The 5,701-nt window shown below is 40.3% G+C and overlaps 1 pseudogene; it reads left to right on the plus strand.

Annotated features, from left to right (window-relative positions):
- The first annotated feature begins 692 nt into the window (after positions 1-692).
- On the plus strand, positions 693-4,100 carry LOC146306366 (uncharacterized; annotated as a pseudogene).
- The last annotated feature ends 1,601 nt before the right edge of the window (positions 4,101-5,701 follow it).

Consider the following 5,701-nt stretch of genomic DNA (forward strand, 5'->3'; position numbering starts at 1 on the left):
GCTGGTTTTGTGAATGGACTTTGGTGCAGTGACAGTTGTGCCCCCCCCTCTTCCCCCATATTCAACTCGGTCAATTATAGTCGTATTTTGACCAAAACAGATCTGGTGATTGCTGGAAACGTGGAAAAGCAAAGAAATACTGTTGTAGTGGGTTTTTTTTCTTTTGAGTTTGAATTAAGTGTTTTTTATGCGTTATGGAGGCAGCAACAGGATTCTTGGTCTAAATTTGGTGAAAGAGAGGGACTTATATGAAAGTGCACAGTTGTATCTATCAGTTTCATAAGGAAATATTTGTGTAACAGTGTTGGTTGTTCACTGTGAGATTATTTTGTTTAGTTACATTAAAACAAGCATTTCAGATTCTACTTTTGAAACAGACATTCCCTTCTTGTCATGTATCTTTAAATGTGTGTCTTACCTGTAGTGGAATATTTTCATACTGTGCTACTATTAGTTTGCTTAAAGTGATAGTTTGAATTTTTTTAAAGCATGGTTATATGAGGTATTTATGCAGAGTCAGTGTAAATGGCAGTCAGCACATCCTCTAGAGTCAGTTGTAAGTAAAGGATCTGAATACTTCCATTGCTGTTTTCTTAATATAGGTGTATTTAAAAAATGTAAATGTACACAAACTGTGGGCTGAGAATGTCTTATCAGTTCACCATTAATCTGTTGTGTTTATGTACTTTCAGATGCCTAGGGACAAGTCCTTCCGCCGTTCTCAGGCAGCTAGGAGGAGAATGGCGGAGCGCCGTACTGTGGTCCTCGGACCTCAGCGGGCTTGCACCAACTCCTGTGCACGTATGTTGCCAAGTGATTTCTCAAATGTTTTCCTTGTATGTGTAAGGTGTATATTGTCACATGATTGTAAAGTATTTTTGCATTTTTGTTTTTAATTGCAATTTGTTGTCTTTTTTTGTTTGCTCATAAATAGCTCGTGGTACTGGTTACCGCCACAAAGTGTTGCAGTGGCCAATTTCTTCCCTGACTGGACGCAGTCACAAATTGGTCATTCCAGCTGAGGCACCAGACAAGAAGGTAATATTACTTTAGAATTTAAGAACAAATTTCTTGAGTTGAGGAATTGCAAAACATTTTAATTGTAAAAAAAAACAAAAACTTTTTTCTTGTTTCAGTTCGTTCTTGTTGTGGGAGCCTCCCATCTACGAGCCATCGTAGATGGATTTGTGACAATGCCAGGGGGACGCGTCTCCTTTGGCTTTATGTCCACCCCGGGGGCCTGTGCTGCTGAGTTGAGGACCGAGTTGCTTCATGCCGCTGTCGCTCGGACACCTGACGCAGTCTGCGTGATGGCCCCCAGCAACAACCTGACAGCGAGCAGGACCGTCGACAAGGCAGGAGTGTCCTTCCGCAAGCTCCTCTTGAGCACGTGCAGTCGCTGGCCAAACATATGTCTTTTTTTTTTTTTTTTTTTTTTTTTTTTTTTTTTTGGTAGTAGTAGGTAATATTTAGTACTATAAGCAAGTTGGTTATATTAGGTGTACTAAAATAATATATATTTTTGATTATGACATTTTGAGAAGAAAATGCAGTTTTGTAATAAAGGCTATTATTTTGTGTAGGTCTTTGTTCAGGACTTCACGCCTCGTCTTAACGTTGACTTGGTTCTGCAAGACCTTATGCGCCAAGAGTTTCGCAGAGTGGCAGCCAGCATGGGTAAGTTTAAAAAGTTTGTAGCTCCAGTGCAGTTACTTGTATAAACAGGTAATATCTTCTTAGTCAAACCGAATTAATAAATATTGTAATCGTTATAGTCACTGTTTTCTTTAGCTGCTTAAATGCTCTCCTCCTCTCCCCACCCCCACAGGGATCAAGTACTACCCCACTGCTGAGCACTTCCCCCTTGACCGCCTAGACTTGTGGAGCAGAGATGGTGTAAGTAGAATATGTAATTGTGAAATGTCAAATGGAGAAGTTTCATGTATGCTTCTTTGAATGTCAGGTTTAGTGCATTGCAGATTCATATTGACTGTAAAATTTATTTTCTGTGAATGATTTTTTTAATTGTTTATATCCGCAGGTCCACCTCAGCGATGATGGTGGCATGCAGATCTTGGCCCAGCTGCTGTGGCTTTCGGCCTATCAGCAGCTTGAAAAACCATCACCCGAACCCAAGGTTCCTCACAAACCACTGCCTCCTGTGAGAACCTTTGCTCCCAAGGTGGTCGTGAAGGGAGAGATTGTTGTGCCACGTCCGTCAAATCCTTTTGAATGGACGCTTGTTGGCAAGAACCGGAAGGTAAGACTTTAGACACTGTTATTATGTTTGTGACTTTTTGGGAAAAAAAAGTTTCCTTAAGCAGTTTAATGTAGTAATGATCAAAGGGTACTCGTCTTAAATACAAACTATATTTGTCATTACAGAGAAACCATCCCGAGGACATCCCGCAGTCCTCTGATGCACACAAACGCAGGATGGTTCACCAGCAGGTTTGTCATGTTTTTATTATGCTGTGTCTGGTCTGCTTTTTACCAAGACAAATTTTCAGCAATGGTCTTCTTGCATTTTTTTTTACAGGTGGTGTTGAAGGAGTGCTTCATCCCACTGAATCCCATCCGGTTCAGCAGTGCCATTTTGGATGCGATGGATCAAGCTGTTCCATCGCATCTGCCTACCCCCGTGTGCCCGTCAACGCCCGTTCCACATGGCAAGCAGGTAATTTGCATGCAAATTATGTGTTGAGGCCTTTTTTACAAAATGTTTCTTTAGCTCTGACCAGGCCTGAGAGGGTTACAATTAAAAAAAAATATTCCTAAACAGTAAATACTTACCTGCTGGAACCTAATCCAAGTATTACAATATTAAAGTAATGAACTTGATTACTTTTTGTTACTTTTGGATTACCATAATATAAAGTGTGATGCAATTGTGTAGCCAAATGTTTTACGTTCATTGTTAGGTTTATTAGTTTGTCCAGCTATTTGTTCCTTTGCAATTGAGTGATAGATTTAAAGGCTAAAAATAAGTTCTTTTCCACATTGTGAAACACTTTAATTACTAGGGGACATGATAATGAATTGCCGGGAACATTAGCTGGTTTCAGTGAGACTTAAGTACTGTGTGTAATGTGTGTGCACTGAGCATGGTGGTATATCATCTTTTATTTTCATGTTGTAATCCTGCTAAAAAGAAAATCATTATTTCTACTAAATGTAACTTTAAACAGACTGTCTTTTTATTTCTAACTGTAATGGATTAGTTACCTTTTTTGTATCTAGATGATGTAATCCTAATCCAAGTAATCCATTACTTCCCAAGCCTGGTCCTGACAAACAATAAGTTAACCACAGTGACGACTGCTTATATTATACAAAAGGACCTATGCCCCAAATATGTCTTCAAGAAGTTTTTTGTTTGTCTTGCATTAGGCGTCAAATGTGGAACGACGACGGATAGCTGTTGCCTCAAGGAGGAGACCTGCTAGGCAGCAGGTTGGTCATTTATTTCATTGTAATATTTGACTAATTTGTAATTATTTGGGCAGTGTGGGTAGATGACAGCAATGAAATTTTTACATGTTTGTATTATTTAGTCAATGATTAAAATACATGGTTCCCCCCCAGGTCGCGGCAAAACCACAGCCTGTGGTTTTGTCCACCGAGGCTTCAGCGACCAGTCCTAAACGCGAGGCTGTGGCAGTGGAGGTTTGTATAAATTGTCTAATTTCTGACTGGAGCATGCAAACCAATTGCAATATACAGTATAGTTAAAAACAAGACTTAAGTATTTTCTGTCATTAATAGATCCTTTTGATTGGTAGCCTGTAGGTTGCATCCAATGTACAGACTGAAATAAAATCAAACTTCATTTCAATTTTATGCAGTGTATATCTGTGTTAATAAAAGTAACTAAGTACAAACAAACAGTATAATACACACAAAAGCAATAATTGTGTATCAGTATGTAAATTACAAATTTTTTTTTGTTTTGTTTTCTAGCTGGAGGCAGCATCGAGTGTGGAGTGAGTGTTGTGGAGGTGTCTTCATCCCAGGTGACACCTACCAGCCCTGTCCCGGTTGCCGTGCCCGTCCCCGCTGCCCGTCCTGTCCCCCGTGCTGGTGCTGCCTTACTAGCCTGAACTGCGATGGAGGAGGTTGATGCACTTACTGTGAATGATGTTTTGTTTGAATGGAGTTAGCAAAGCTATGTTATGGTCATTATAAATGTGGTATAAACTTAAATTTAAAAACAACATTTCAATGTAATTCATGCAAATTAATAGAGGTTTAGTTGGTAGATAAATGAATTAATTTAGCCAAGTAATGGTAAATTTGAAATGCACATGACCCATGATTGCATTTCAAAATTTATACTCCCAATTTTTTCTATGTATGTTAACTGAAGTTGGTTGCTCAATTTGTCTTTTCCCTTTAATGTAAAAGCTCTCTAAATTTATAATGTGCAATTCATTCATTGTTTTTTTTTTTTGTTCTTTTTTTTAATGTGGAGACGACCGTGGGTGCTGCGGAGGTGGCTTCTGGACCTTCATCTGCCAGTCCTGTGCCAGTGGCTGTGATGGAGGAGGTTGTGTTGGAGGCGCCCTTCGTCTTACATTTTGTTTGTATGAAAAGTGTAAATAAATTATTAATTGATTGACTGATATTAAAGGTGCCAGAGGAGAGCCTTCAGATGCAGCACACATGTGTCAAAGGCAAGTCTGATGCTAACCCCCTTTCTTGCAGGTGTTCAGAAATGTTGCCGTCATCCATTGTTGCAGGGACTGATGTCAGAGTGGCACCATTGACTCGCGATGTGAACAGGTTGATAGCATGTAGTGTTGTGGCTGTCATTAAACATGTGATCGTTCCTGTGTGTACATGGCGAGCATCAGATGTTGATGAGATAGGTGTAGAGGGTAGGAAGTTGGTCGCGTACGTAGCTCAGGAAAATAGCAAAATGGATGCTAAACAGAAGCAGTTGTGCAAGTTGATTGAGCAGCACAGTGTTTTTGGCAGGAACTGGAATGTGGCTATTGGTCTGCCAGTTTATAGAGATTTTGAGCTACCAGAAGAGGAGACTGTCATGTGTGATAGTTTGCAAGAGCATTTGTTGAGGGATGGGATGTGTCTGTTGGACCTCAGTGGTGCAGTTAGTGTAGTAATTCATCACCACAATTATTTTGTGGTGGTTGATTGTGGCACACGTGACAGGTCTGGCTTTGCGTCCAAAATTGGCACGGCTGTGGTTGTTTTCAACACATGCCTTCCTGACCTGATGCTTCATATCAGGGATCTAAAAACGTCTTTAGATGCACAGTGGTATGCGGTTTGTAGCATTTCTGTGAAGGCATGTCAAGTTGATCTTGACATGAGTAGTGCTGCAGTCAGTGATAGTGATGTTGTCAAAGTTGCAGCTCAGGTTGAGGGTAGCAGTTCTGTTAGGGTTAAAAATAGTGTCAGAGGATCATTCCATCAGGGGGATCTTCTGTTTAAATATGCAGGACTGCAGTGTATGGCAGTAGGTTTGGCAAGTGTTGCCAAACATTCAGTTGATAGTGTTTTTACATGGCAGACGAAGGATCTGGACACGGTTGTACTTTTAAGTGATCAGCTGTACACGTCCTTGCGAGATAGCGACATGATTAGTGGGTCGTCCAAACTGTTGTGTGTTCCTGATTTGCCTAAGCAGTCAGTGATTGATGGACAGACGTTTGAATTTGAATACGGTGATTTTGTATCC

This window comes from Lutjanus erythropterus, chromosome 22, assembly GCF_056507025.1.
Source record: "Lutjanus erythropterus isolate fLutEry1 chromosome 22, fLutEry1.hap2, whole genome shotgun sequence".
NCBI lineage: Eukaryota > Metazoa > Chordata > Actinopteri > Lutjaniformes > Lutjanidae > Lutjanus > Lutjanus erythropterus.